Consider the following 16,516-nt stretch of genomic DNA (forward strand, 5'->3'; position numbering starts at 1 on the left):
TGTTTGCGGTCATGGATGTACTAATTACCTTGATCTGATTGTTATACATTGTATAGATGATTGAATTGTCAGTGTGCCTCATAAATGTGTGCAATTACAATGGATTGATTAAAGACAAAAAAAGTTTTTAAAAACAAATAAAGAGACTCCCATTTGCAGACATGATCTATGTGAGAAAATATAGGGAAAAAAAAAGTAGGCTGGAGGTATAGCTCAGTGGTGAGTGTTTGCCTTGTGCAAGTGCAAGTGCAAAGCCTTGGTTTGACCCCCATGACCACAAACATCAATCATAAGAGAAAGGAACAGAATTAGAGAAAAATCAAAGAACAAAGAAGAAGGATCTATGTAGACTGGGTAACAGAAATAAGAACAGAAAAGGAGCCAAGTACTAGGTTTAAGAGAAAAATATTAGGAAACATTCTACTCGCTAACTTAAAAATAAAATAATAAAAATTTTATGACTGTTTTGGAGCAAAGAAAGTTATAAATAAAACATAAACATATAATCTGATGCCAGGTTGCCAGTCCAGGAATAGAGAATTTCAGCATGGAGTCAGAAGTTTGAGGTTTTACCACTTCAGAAATAAGCCTATGACCTTGTGCCATAATTATTTTAACTTTTTTAGGAAGACTCTCAACTTCTTTGTAAACTTTAAAGATCTTGCCTATAAAGGTCCACAGTTCATAAGCACAATTATTTTTAAAGCATACATTGCAGACCCAGAAGTTAGCAGGTTGTTCAATATTTTTATTTGCTATTCATGAAGCATTGGTTCAACTGACATTAATTGATCATGCATTACACTTAGGGAGAGTGCTAGGTACTAGAAAATGAAAATAAGCCAATACTTTTGTAGCTCCTGAGAAGTTTTCAAGGCACTGGGGAAAGAGATCATACAAGGAAGCTACACATAGCTAGATATCATGGTAAATGAAATATGTGACGCAAAAGAAGGTGACACAAGTTAGTTTCAGGGAAAAGTCAGCACTGGATGTTGTTTTTTTTTCTCCTTCATCTTTTTATTTTTTAATATTTACAGTCTGCATTTTGATTCATTGTACACAAATGGGTACATTTTTCATTTCTATGGTTGTGCATGATGTAGATTCATACCATTCTTGTAATCATACATGTACATAGGGTAATCGTATCTGTCTCACTCCATTTTTCACACTTCCACCCACTCCTCCCTCTCATTTCCCTCTACATAATCTAAAGTTCCTCTATTCTTCTCTCACCTCCCACCCCTGCCCCCATTATATATCATCATCCACTTATCAGGGAAAATACTCAGCCTTTGGTTTTTTGGGATTGGCTTATTTCCCTTATCATGATATTCTCCAATTCCATCCATTTATCTGCAAATGCCATAATATCATTCTTCTTTATGACTGATAGCATTCCATTGTACATATACCACATTTTCTTTATCCATTCATCTATTGAAGGGCATCTAGGTTGATTCTACAATCTAGCTATTGTGAATTGAGCTGCTATAAACATTGATGTGGCTGCATTACTGTAATATGCTAATTTTAATGTGAAAAAAGAGCCCACAGAGTGGGAGAAAATCTTTTCCACATGCACTTCATATAGAGCACTTATCTCCAAAATTTATAAAGAACTTACACCAAAAATACAAAGAACCCAATCAATAAATGGGACAAGAAACTGGACAGACACTTTACAGAGGAAGACATGCAGGCAATTAATAAACATATGAAAAAGTGTTCAACATCGCTAGTAATTAGAGAAATGCAAATTAAAACAACCCTAAGATTTCATCTTACTCCAATTAGAATGGTTATTATCAAGATTACAAACAATAACAGATGTTGGTGTGAATGTGGGGAAAAAGGCACACTTTTACATTGTTGCTGGACTTGCAAATTGGTGTAGACATTCTGGAAAGCAGTGTAGAGAATCCTCAGAAAACTTGGAATATACCCACCTTTTGACCCAGTTATCCTACTCCTCAGCTTATACCCGAAGGACTTAAAATTAGCATACTACAGTGATTATAGGTTTTTGATACATTCTCTAAATGGTCTTTGTATCTTCTCAAAGAAGTATGTAAAATGTTGAAGTAACTTAGATATACAAGAAACACTAACAGTGTAAAAAAATAACTTTTAAAAATTGAGATGTGAAACTGAAATCAGAACCATTGACATATCCACATATGGACTATAGGTTTGGATTTTTTTATTCTAACCCAAAACCTGTTCAGAACTGCATAAGACCTAAGGGCATAGGCGAAGTGGCTGGTTATATACTTGACTGCTTAATAAATTTACGAGAAAGAATACATTGACTGAGGGAGACGGACATATTATGAAGTTCTTAAAACACATTTTTATATACAAAATCATGATATTTTTTCCTTCAGACAAACATTGAAAAACAGAAAAATGGTATTTAAGTATAAGAAGTATAACATGGCACCATGCCAGTCATGAGAAGCATGGCAGTGAAATTAAACTGACAAAGAAAACAAGTAAAAATTTTTTTCATCTATTTAGAGCATGTGGTCTATAAAATATACCTTGAGTTCAGGAACTACTTCATGTTAAGATGGAAAGACATCAGAGATGGGCAAATCAAACTCAGACACAGCTTATATGATCAGAGCCACATGGATCCCAACAGGAGAGACCTCCAGAGTACCTCCAAGTAAGCTGGAATATGAATCACCCAACCAAAGCCAAACCATCAAAACAGAAGCAGAGCCACTCATACTTCAGATAGAGCGCTAATATCCCGAATCTATAAAGAACTCAAAAAACTCTACACCAAAAATACAAATAATCCAATCAACAAATGGGCTAAGGAAATGAACAGACACTTCACAGAAGAAGATGTACAAGCAATCAGCAGATATATGAAAAAATGTTCAACATCTCTAGTAATAAGAGAAATTCAAATCAAAACTACCCTAAGATTTCATCTCACCCCAATTAGAATGGCGATTATCAAGAACATAAGCAACAATAGGTGTTGGCGAGGATGTGGGGAAAAAGGTACACTCATACATTGCTGGTGGGGTTGCAAACTAGTGCAGCCAGTCTGGAAAGTGGTATGGAGATTCCTCAGAAAGCTTGGAATGGAACCACCATTTGACCCAGCTATCCCACTCCTTGGCCTATACCCAAATGACTTAAAGTCAGCATACTACAGAGATACAGACACATCAATGTTCATAGCTGCTCAATTCACTATAGCCAGATTGTGGAACCAACCTAGATGCCCTTCAGTTGATGAATGGATAAAGAAACTGTGGCATATATATGGAATATATATGGCATATATGGCATATATATGGCATATATATAATGGAATATTACTCCACCATGAGGAATGACAAAATTATGGCATTCGCAGGCAAATGGATGAAATTGGAGGATATCAAGCTAAGTGAGATAAGCCAATCTCAAAAAACTAAAGGACGAATGATCTCGCTGATAAGTGAATGAGGACATATGGGGAGGGCTAGGAGGGGTTAGTGTTAGGGTTAGGGTTAGGTTTAGGGTTAGGGATAAGGAGGGTGGTAAGAATGGAGGAAGAAAGGACTGTATAGAGGGAAAAGAGGGGTGGGAGGGGAAGGGGGAAGGGAAAAAAATAACAGAATGAATCAAACAACATTGCCCTATGTAAATTTATGATTTTTAATTAAAATAAAAAATAAATAAAAAAGCCATTAAAACATAAAAAAAATACAAGATTAATAGACACACACAAAAAAAACAGAAGCAGAAGATGGAATTGTATCAATAGTACAAAAACAGAGGGGGACAACTAAGTACTGTTACTCCACATTTTTGAGAGGAAATAGTTGCCACTATAAAAACAATTGAAGGAAGCAATAAAAGGACGTGAACTTGTATTAATTATGTAAGCATTCACATTAGAATACTATCATTTTAATGCACCCAGTTTCAGTTTCCCGTCTGGCAACACGTGTTAATTCTCCTTGGGTACCCTTGATTTCCAACTCGGATTCTCTATTAGTTTGGACTCCTGTTATCAAGACTCTTATTTTAGTCAGTTTCTCCCAGAAGCTCATCCTAAGCCAAGGATTTGAGTACAAATAATTCTTTAAGGAAGGGCTTTTCAGATAAACCATAAGAAAGCAAAAGAACATAGGGAAGAGGACAAAATCAGACAAGCATGTGATTTTGGGTGACGTTCCAACCTTAGTATGATGCTAGAGAGAGCTCTGGAGTACAAATTGCAAATTAGGGTCCATTTTGCCTCATAGCAGAGGAACCGGATTTTTATATCTCACACCAGCCCAGTAGGTGGCTATGGGCTTACCTGGGACCAACATAGACTTATAGTCTCTTTTTTCCATGATCTTTTCTGTGACCTATCTCTGTCTCCCTCTCCCTACCAGAGGAGCCCAGGCCAATTCTTTGAAGACTGATTTTGCAAGACAGTCCTAACAGCAAAGCACCTAGGCCTGAAGAATGAGCTCAAAAGACACATAAAGAAGATCAGAAGGTATGTTTTCAAGGTGTCCACTACAGGTGGACACTTGAAGTTAAGTCTGTCCAATAGCCTATCCCTTGAGTTGGACATAATGAATGCTTTCAAAATAGTATGTGGCCCAAGTTTCTTTAATCAGACAGTTGCGAAGCACCCAGAGAGAGTCTCACAGAATTTAAATGGAAGTCTAGAGCTTCTGAGAAGCATCTTTCTACCACAAGGATAGCACCTGGCTAAATATGGAATGAAGTTAAGAGGGAAACTATGTGAAGTGATAGTGGGCACAAGGCTGTAGCCTGTGGACACCTAAACCAGAATTTCTATAATAAAGTTGTTAATAAATTACCTTTTTATGCTTGAGTTAGAGTTTCTCTAATTTGCAGTGACAGCAATCTTATCTTTCAATTATTATTAATAGCATAACAGGTTTGATTCTATTTCTGAATGATTTACTATAAGATCCTTATGCATTTATTCTGTAAAACCTGTTATTCTGAAAAAAGAATCTCTTCACATATATTCCTTCTGAAGGGAGCTATGATCATAGTTCTGTGGAGGAAAATTTGCAATTTAGAAGTAAATCATGTATCTTTCAGAGGCAAGGGAGTTAGCTACAATCAATAGAGAACCATCCTATAATTTCAAAGATTTTATTTTACCCAAGTTTGAAGGAGGAAAAGAAAGGGTGGCATATCTTTCAATTATACCCTCCATCCTCAAAGACAGGTGGTCAGGAAGAGCCTCAAAACAGACATGGCAAAGTGCACACCATAAAGGGAAGATGCTGAGCACCCAAAAGAACCAAGGGGAAAGATTGAAACACAGGAACCAGACAATATAAACCTGGCAACTCGAAATCAGGAGAGTGCAAAGGATTAAGAGAGAACATAACAGATCAAATTAAGTAGAGGTCCCTTATGGTATACTCTCATTTAATCATTCATTTGCTTATTTGCCCATCTGTTCATTTAGTAAATGAATGTGATTGTGCTTTGTCCCAGGCCTTCTATTAGGCACTAGGAATACTTAAGATATTCCTGTCTTCATAAAACAAATTTTCTTTCTCCTTCTACCCTCCTTTCCTAACCCAAACACTCTTCCTCCTCTTTCCTCATCCGTGTTGTCATTATCATCTTTCTTTCCATTATATGATGCTCTAATGTGAAAAGAAAAGTACTATCTGCCAGAAATAGAATGGTAGAAAGACACAACAGTTTTTCACGTATTCTAGTTGAGCCAAGATAAAGATATTTGGAAATGAGTATCTAAAATCATGAGAGGAGAAATGACAAGGGCAACCTATTGGATTTAAAGGGGTGTATAAGCATATATAAAAGGAGAGGAGCTAGAAGAATTAATTTTTCTCAATAGCAAAATTATCCAAGGAGCAGAATAATACCAAACTCAGACTCTGTTATTAGAGAGGCAATCACACATGTTCACTGACCTTGACTATCTGAACAACTGTCCTACTTATGCTCAATTACATAAAGGAAAATATGGTCCTAATGAATGAAAGAATATGACATCTCAAAATAGAAAAAAAACTATAAAATGGAATCAAGTGGAAAAATTACATTGGACAACAATATCTTATGCATAGTTCTTGACATATTAGCAAATGACAGCAGAGCCATGTAACACAGGTTCAGGTTTGTATCTAAAAATGGGCATGATACTCCTTCTTGGCATGTTGACAGTGTGCTCTTAACAGGTTACAGCTGTAACTGTCATACATATCAATATCATGACCATTATATAGCACATAACCTGTTTCAAGCAAAGCTTCTTGCTTGTAATAACTGCTTTGTAAATGCTTGAATGAAGAAATCAGAATCTTAGGGCTAAAGCTCTTCAAAAGAATAAAACCAAATTTTTAAAATGGTAGATAAAAATAGAATTTAAGACAAATGGATAAAGATAAAGCAATAAAAAGGACTGAGTAATTTTTAATTTTACATATTTTTTTAGGTATGTACTCTGTAGCTCTTAAGTGTTCCTACTACTACTACCGCACACACACACACACACACACACACAGAAAATGGATAATAATGTGAAGGGGCATGTGGATTATTTAGCTTGTGGTAGTCATTTTACAATGTATATAAATATCAAGTTGTGATATACACATTCAATACATTCAATTTTTATTTCTCAATTATACCTTAACAAAGTTGACAAAATAGACATAAACTTTACTTTTTTGGCATTTGAAATAAAATCAGTGAAAAAATAAAAATAAAGTATCTTCTCCATGACTCACATTAGGTTAAGAGCTACTTATAAGAAATCTGTTTTTCCATTTGGTTCTATCTTATAGTTTCTATTTCTCTTCTGGTATTTTATTACTTTTTGTACATTTTTTAAGCATACTTTTCTTTACATTTTACGTTTATTAGGCATCATCAGAAGGTTGCTTTAAAATTCCTGCCCGGTTCTAGCATTTTGGTCATGTTGAATTAGTCCCCCAACGACTGAATTTTCTCTTCAGAATAGATCATAACCTGGTTTACAATGAGAAATAATTTTAGATTGTGTCAGAAACATCGTCTGTCATGGACACTAGAATCTACTATATTCTTCCAAAGAATGTTTCTGTTTGTTCATTGATTTTAAAAGGTAATTAATATATTTGGAGTCAAGGTGCAAATTCTGTCTTTGGAACGTAGATCAAATATGAGCTTATTCCCATTTCCACAGTTGAAGGGGTCAGCCAAAGATGGGGGCAACATTTCTACTTAGAATTTAGCACTCTTTATCTCTGGTTCTCTATTTTCTGGGATTTCTTTTCCATTTTCTAATTACTATGGTTGTTCCAAACTGTGCCCTTTGGTTCTTTAAGACAGTAATTTAGATGATTTTCTGAGTTCCACCTCTTCTACCTATCCCCAAAATTACTGATGACAGCTTATTTTCAGACTAAATATTTATAAAGGTAGAAAACTCAGAGTTTTCACTTTTTCAGTGTAACTCTTCTACAAAATTGCTTGTTTGGGGTCATTTCACTTTCCATTGTCTTCTAGAACTTTCTTTTTGTAATTTTACTCAGAGTTTACAGTTCTACCCATTGGAGGGTTAATTTAGAAGCTTCATGAGTCATAGAGGAAACAAAAAAATCCCCAATGTATTTTTAAAGTTTGCAGTTACTGGTAAAGTAATTACAAGAATTTAAGATGTATGTATTTTAACTCTCTATACTCTTAGTCATAACTTATTAGAATTAAAAAAAGTATAGAGGTGAAAGCATACATGCAAAATAAATAAAATTAATGAACAAGAAAAATATGCTTATTTGTTGTGTTGAGAGTTTAACAACAAGTTTGAACATGGTTTTGTTAATTGTACTTATACTTTACAGTTGGCAATAACTTCTAAAGCCATTAGGTAATGTCATTGGAGTTTCACATTAACACATTTTGGAGACAAAAAAGAAAGTGGCAAAGATCTGGGGGAAGAAGTATTAGTAACTGCTGACTTGGCCTTGAAATTATTATTTGTTTAATTAACTCTGCTAAACTTCTTCCAGATGCAAAGAAGAGAGGAATAGGTATTTTGTCAAAATAATTCTTCAACCATCTCAAAAAAAAAAATAAAGTTACAGTCTCCTTATCATAAACCACTGAAGCCCCTGTAAGTTATTGTGTGGCACAATAACTCTATAGGAACCTGACACTGTACTAATATTTAAACTGAGGGTGACATTCTGATTTTATAGAACTTTAAGGAGAAACTCAGGTGTAAGCCTGGATATGAACAACAAAACAAACAAACAAACAAAAATCAAATACGGCTGACTTCATCTTCTCTGAATAGTTGACAGAAGACTGAAGTATTTGACAGACAGAACTCAATGCAAATTTCTTTCTCATTTTTCTATCAACCACATCACAAACATCATATAATGATGTTAAATTTTCCAAATATAAGTAATAAATAACTGAGACATTCACTCTGTAGTTTAAGAAAGATTTGTCTACATCAGAGGTGGACCTCTCTTTGAAAATTCCCTTTAAATTCTCTTTTGGACTATGGAGATCTCTCCTTCTGAAGGAGGGGAATGTCAGAGTCACATACAAAGCTTGACCAAAACAGCTCAGGAAGGAAAGTTCAATACTAGGAAGACCAACTTCTTTTCTCTCCATCACTCTTCATTCTGCATTTGCCCATAGGCTGGAATAACTCAAGGCTTGCACCCCAGTGCCTCTAGCTTCCAAGTGACCATACAAACCATGGCAAATATGGGAGACAACCCTGGGTCCCACCTGATTCCAATATTACTACCTGAACAAGATAGAGTCTAGTTTCAATAAGGGCATATATCTAGGTTGGACTCAAAAGGTCTGATAGCTTTTACATCACAGAGCTATTTATTACTTATCTAACACCTAATGTTCCACAAAGATTTTCCCCTAAGAAATCAAGTCCTTCTGAGCTTCTGTAATGTTCTTGACCTTCTAATTCTTCAGACTTCATTTTAGCAACTCTTTTCTTTCATATTATTTTCCCATAGGTTACCTTTCCTATTGAGTCTACTCATGTTTCTTCACAAAATTCTTGGCTTAATTTTCTTCAAGTCACCCCATCCAGGGAGCACTAAGTGTTTTGTCACTTTACCAGAATAATGTCCCAGTGTTTATTTGGGCAGGCCAATACCAAATCAGTCTCTCTAGTATTGGCTGTCTTTGTAACTCCATGAAAATGTAAAGCCATGGGATCAGGGACATTCCCTGCTTTGTATATTACACTATAACCCCAGAAAACTTCACATCCATTCAAAAAAAGTTGGTTCAATTTTTCTTGCCTTTCTTCTTTCCTTCCCTTCTGAAAATTTCACTCCTAAAGCCAGTGGGGAAGATCAACTAGTTATTCACACTGAAAGAGGTTGGGCGGGGAAATTGCAATGGTGCAGAATGAAATGACAAAGTTGCTAAACAGAAACACATAAGGAGGTGTACTGGCAGATGACAGATTGGTTAATATGCATGGAGATAAAAGAAGTGATTATAACGAAGTTAATGGAGCCAGGTTTCTCACTGTTGGGTAAGTGGAAGTTACAAGTGGAGAAAAGAGGAAACTAGAGTAAATCCTGTCCTTTTGTATCGGAATTAGAAGTATCTGTGTAAGTTCATGGTGTTTTCATATATAAAGAAATAAGTATATTCAATCTATTCATGTATATGTTTATATCTCTAAGAGTACATGTTTTCTTGTTTTATTCCATACATCATAATACATTATCATCACTAATACAAATGTATTAAAGAGACAGAAATCAAATTGAAGGAGCTTCATCTGGTCAAGTGGAAAACAAACTGAATTTCGAAATAAATAGTGATGATAATGTATTATGATGTATGAAATAAAACAAGAAAACATGTACTCTTAGAGATATAAACATATACATGAATAGATTGAAAGTTTGATGAGGAAAGGGATATTGAAACAGTTGAAAGTCCCTTCACATAATATACTTATTATCTTTATATATACACAGACGCTGATGTGTGCATATGCGTGCATGTGCGACATTCATTCCCCAGTGCTCTCCACTGTGCTCCACATAAATGAGCACACCTACCAACCAAATTTTGGTTTCTAAATACTATTGTCTATTAAAATAAATGTGCTCCTTGAAGAAATAGATTTCAGGTTAGGGACAGGATTAGTACAAGGCTGAAACATAATTCTGGGCTAGAAATTGAGAAAGTGCTCCAAGATCTTACAAATGTATTAAAGAGACAGAAATCAAATTGAAGGAGCTTCATGTGGTCAAGTGGAAAACAAACTGAATATCAAAATAAATAGTGATAATAATGTATTATGATGTATGAAATAAAACAAGAAAACATGTACTCTTAGAGATATAAACATATACATGAATAGATTGAAAGTTTGATGAGGAAAGGGATATTGAAACAGTTGAAAGTCCCTTCACATAATATACTTATTATCTACAAAGGACAAAAGTAGAAGGACCTGCCAGTTCCCACCAGACCCAAGTGACTGAAGTCAACTTCCCCAATAATTGGACAAATCAACATGTGTCATCTGATGGCATACAATGAAACTCAGTTCTTTGATATTCTTGCCAAAGTATATGAACCGAATTTAGTCATAACAAAAACACTCAAACAGAAGAGAATTCTACTGAAAAAAAATGAACTGTAATTTTCAAAAGTGACAAGTTTATGAAAAACAGGGAAAAACTGAGCAATTGTTCTAGATACAAGGAAAAAAAACAGATATGACAATTAAATGAAACACATGATTCTAAACTGTATCTTTCTACCATAAGGGACATCACAGATAAATTGATGAAACTTTAATGGGTCCAACAATCAAACAATACTGCAATCCCAATGGCTCTGTAACAAACCAGCCTGTACATTAAATATACACTAAAAGCTCAGAAATGATTGACCAATGGGTCACTAGCTTGCTCTTAAATGATTCAGAAAAAAATATTTATACCATACTTCTAATAATTTTACAATTTTATTTTTTAAAAGTAAAAAAGTATTTTAAAATAAATATAATCATATTTTATGAATTAATAAGGGACAATGAAGATATAAAAACTTACTCTATCTTGTCCCTCTACTCCACATCCCCTGTAGAGTTCAGACTGACAAATTCACAATAAAATGTGGTTCTCACCTAGATGCCCTTCAACAGATGAATGGATCAAGAAGTTGTGATATATATATATATATACATATATATATATATATGGAAATATTACTCTGCCTTAAAGGAGAATAAAATTATGGTATTTGTAGGTAAACAGATGGAGCTGGAGAATATCATGCTAAGTGAAATAAGCCAATCCCCAAAAACCGAAGGTCAAATGTTTTCTCTGATATGTGGATGCTGATCTGAAATGGGGAGGGGGAGGGATGAATGGAGGAACTTTGGATTGGGCAGAGGGGAGTGAGGGGAAGGAAGGGGGCAGGGGAATGGAAAGATGGTGATTGACATCATTAACCTAGGTACATATACGATTGCATGAATGGTGTGACCCTGTATCACGTACAACCAGGGAAATGAATACTTGTACTCCATTTGTGTACAATGCATTCTGCTGTCATGTATAACTAATTAGAACAAATAAAATTAAAAAATAAAAAGATAAAAATAAAATGTGGTTCTGAGCTATCCAGAAATTCTTTCTCTGACTTTGTAAAAATCTACTACCTGCTGCACACATTTTTATTTTATACCTTCTTATATTTATATTCACATATATGCAATACATGTACATACATGTCATATTTTTATGTTACATAATAAGTTAAACAAATGTCTTATTGAATAGCTAATTAATTAATCACTAATTAATCAATGTATGCATCAGAAAACAATGTTTCTGCATTTGCATCTGTTATCAATGCAACACATATTCCACCAGGACCAAGTTACTTAAAGAATATAAAAGCCAAACTGTGGAATTCAGTCTTCAGAGAACCACAAAAATTGCATTAGACACTTGAGTGGTTTTCTATTTAGGTTAATGTGGCAAAGCTAGCTTGTTGTTCTCAAATACTTTTCCCTTTCCTCCTGGGCTCACAGGTAAAATGCATGTATCAGGCCCTATTGGCCTGGATTTCTCAAGAACTGTGGGTGCAGAACTCTCCTCCCATCACCATTTTCTCTTTAAATGAGCAAAAATAAGTTTCTACTTTCAAAGCCACTGAGATTCTTTTCCTGTCTCTGCAACCCCATCACCCAAACCAGTGCATTTACTCACTCAGCTCTGGTGGGAAACCTCAGCTTGCTGTATGAAGTTTAAGTTGCCTTACAGTGAAACATTTACAGGACAAAATGCCATCCTCTCGTTAATGTTAGCTGCCTCTTAAAGGATAAAGCTTCTCTTCACTGTGCTAATGAAATCTTTCATTTTTTCCATCAATCAAAGCCCCCCTTCCAGGAAGAGAGTAAGGAGGAGGGAAAGGAGCAATCTGCCACATTTATGTCACTATCCACCCATCTGTTAACATCTATGTACTAACGCCTGTTAAATACCAGCTACAGAATGCCAGATCTAGTTCATGAGAAAATACGAACTAAAAAGAATTTTGTCATTTCAAATAATTCCAATCAAGTGTTGTGAATACATGAGCAGGGGATCTAGAGTTCTGTGGAAGCAAAGAGAAGACCATACCTGTCTAAGAACGAGGGAAAGCTTCCCAGGGGATGGATCACCACTGATTTCTGAATCCCTCCATAAAAACTACTTTCCTGGGTGTAGACAACATATTTTCCTGTGCAGTAAATCCCTCAGTGTGTGGGGTACTCTTCCTGGTGCCTGACAAGAAGCCATTTTATCTTTACATTTTGTCTTTGTCCTTAGTTCAACCATCCCAGTTTTGCCATTTAAAATATAGGGCTAGCAATACATATATCACAGATTTATTATGAAGCTGAAGACCCAGAGGTATGAGAGTGTCCAGCATACCAATTGAAAAGCCCAGGCAGACAATAACTCTAAAGACTTAGGAGAAAACCTCTTGGATGATAGAACCCATCAATAAAACTTTTATGCCCTGTAATTTCAGTGACTCAGGAAGCTGAGGCAGGAGGATCACAAGTTCAAAGCCAGCCTCAGCAACCTAGTGAGGCCCTAAGCAACTTAGCAAGACCCTGCTCAAAATAAAATATTAAAAAAGGCTAGGGATGTGGGTCTTTCAAATGCTTCCATTGAGCCTCATCCCTTGGTATACTGGGAGGGAAGCTTTCTTCTTTGTTTTATAGTCTCCTGAACTCTCTATGTGCCTTTCAAAGACCCTCTGTGTAACTCCCTTCATAAGTTGACTTCATCAATTTGGCCACTGATGAAATATTTGAGAACACATTGCCTTACCTACTCCAATCCTGGGTAATGGAGTCATGGTATAAATTACTCCATTGCACAAATTACCATTACTCTCCAAATGATTCACTGTGGCCAAATTTGCTGCAATCTGAGCTCTAGGGAGCCAAATCTATCAAATAATAACAGGAGCTAATCAGAGAAAAGCAAGAAGGCACAAGGATATTTATAAGATACTATTACATTTCATAAAATTTCCATTAGGATAGATTATCTAGAGATTACTGTCTGCCAGAATTTTATTGAAAGTACATGATAAATCTAGTTCTCTGACATCCGAAGAAATAATTAACAGAAATAAAAGCATCCCTTTTTTTTTTTTCTTTTTTTTTTTCCTTTTTTTTTTTTTTTTTTTTTTTTTTTTTTTTTTTTTTTTGTCAATATCTTTCCCTATCCTTGAAAAGGCAAAATTCTTTAAAGTGTAGGCTTAGACCTCTTCTTTCTTGTATTATGCCTTAAAGAGAATATTTCTATGTGCATATGAAGGAAGCCTATCAGGGATTCATATACCCATTGCTTATAGTAGTTCCTTTTTTCATTAGCCCATCATTTAATGTGAATTGGATTCCTGTCACCTAATGAGGTAATGAGGACAAGGCAGTTACTAGTAATGAGATGCAATGGTTATTCTAAAGATATTTAATAGTAATGGTGCCTCTCTCTTTCTCTCTCTCTCTCTTAAAAACTGTAAGAAAATCTGGCATAATCAGAAATTCTGTGTCTGGAATAGTTACTATTTAATTTGGGGATGTTAATGAATGTGTAGTATGCAAAGGTTTCTATTTTCCAAAAAGTCAAATTCCACATAAGTATTTGATATTAAAATACTAATAATGATAACTTATTCTTTAATGATACAGAACTCCATATACCACGTCCATGTATCAACAAATATATAACGGACCTTAAACACATAAAAAGGTAAGGAATAAGTTCTAGAAAGCACACAAAAGTGAGTGGTCAGGTTTTCACCATCAACTATCTCAGGATTTTAAACATCAGTTTTAACTGAAATGAAAATGAAGGGAATTCCATGATTTTAGAGTTTCCAACTGACTGAATACCAGATGGCAGGATGTTTATAGTATAAGAAATGATAAGGATATCATGGGAAAAGAAAAAAAAAAAAACCATTGAAATATTCTAGACTCTTCAGTACTTTGCCTTGAGAAGCAATTGTCTAAAAACATGATAGACCACCTTTATCGCCTCTGCAAATATCTACAATACAAAGTCACAATGCCCTTACTCTGGCATACAGCTCTCATGATCACTACATCCTTACATCTGCTGGGTAAAGGTAAATTATCCCAGATGCAGAGTTTCTTCAACAGTATTTGATGAATGATTCCCAAACATTATCATGCATCAGAGCTATCTGAATGGTTTAAGAAGATACAAACCACTGGGCCCATTTCCAGAGTTTCTGATTAAATAGGTGTGAGACAACAGTGGTTCTTCAAATTATATTCCTCAACAACTGTATCAGCCTCATGTAGGAACTTATCAAAATTAGCTGTTCTTAGATCCCACCCCAACTGATCCAAAAACTGTAGGATGGAACCCAGAAATCTGTTCTTTAATAGATGCTCCACAAATATCCTAAAATTTCAGACCCAATATAGTGTCAGACCCCTAAAGCGGGGTGATGTCTTCTATAAGAGTACCACACAGTATAATAGTTTGAGTAGACAGTGTTTGTTGTTTTAGACTTCTTTGGTTTTATTATCAACTGATATTCTGATTTACAAAGTAGCAAAATGCCACTGATTCCTCCTAAACTTTTCAACACAATTTTGTCACTGCACACTACCATTTTTCACTCATGTGCCCTTCCTTGTCATTAGAATAGATTAAGTGGGTTCAACCATTGAGACTAATTTACATGTGTCATAATTGACAAAGATAGATCTGATAAGATGGTCATCTTATTTCTGGAGATAGTCTGAGTCAATATAATAAGTTGAAGGACTTGAATGATAAAATAGACTCTCAATGAACAACAATGATAATGATCTTAATATTGACAATGCAGCCTCACTTACCCACCCCAGAATAAAGACATTGATTCTCACATTTGGAAATAAAAATACTGGAGAAGGTAGCTCAAAGAACATCCATTAGCATATTGCTAAAACACTGGCCCAAACATATTTTCCTGTGAAGCTCAATGACAATTTGACACTAGCTATTGGAACACAGAGGTCCCAGATGATATTTGCTAGGACCGGGATTCAGCTTGCATTTTCCCTGCTCACAAAACCTGTAGCCTCCTTATTATGTGGATTGTGTCCTACCAAGAGACTACAAAAAGACCACCAGGAAATGTTCTCTGGGGATGAGATCATGGACCTATAATCTGGATTCAGATAACAAATGTGTCACACTTAATATAATAACCTCACAAGCCAGGGAAATTCATATTTAAATTTATTCTTCCATTCACCTAAATAAGTTGCTAACCGTTGTATGATTGAACTGTTCTACCTAAATTGTTAACTCAGTTGGGAGATGCACATAGGAAAAAAAAAAAATCATACTTTGATTAAGCACAGAACATTGGCTTCAAATTAGACCTGAGTTCAAATCCAAGATCTCCTTTCCTAGAGCTATGCAGAATTAACCACTTGGTTCTTCTCATGCCACTCCACATATATGTTAACTTCTCCAATAGAGCAACACTAACATCTATAATGATGACACTCAACCATTTATTTTTAACTAGAAAATTAACTGAATCTTATGCCACTAACTAAATTGTGTATATTTTTACCCTCGATATCTCTATTGTTGACTTTTTTTATTACCCATTAATATCTAGTCTTTGTTTCTTTTCTAAATATATCAGAAACTACATTTGTGAAGCTCCTTATAGCTAATTGGGGAAATATGGACAATTTTAAACAATGAATATATGAGCAAAATGACAGGTGTCAATTCTGAAAAGAAATCTCATATAGTTTTCCAATCTCTCTCCTTTCCTGCCACTGTGATCAAGAGGACGCTTTGCCTTAAGAAGACAGAACCACAGAATCAAAGCAAACTGCACCACCAAGTTACCACATGAAGTGCAGCTACTGTGAAGAGGGACCAGAAATGGAATTGAACTGTTTGACATGAAATATATTTTTGTCACATTAGAACACCAAGAATTGGGT

This window comes from Sciurus vulgaris (genome assembly GCF_902686455.1).
Source record: "Sciurus vulgaris genome assembly, chromosome: 14".
Taxonomy (NCBI): domain Eukaryota; kingdom Metazoa; phylum Chordata; class Mammalia; order Rodentia; family Sciuridae; genus Sciurus; species Sciurus vulgaris.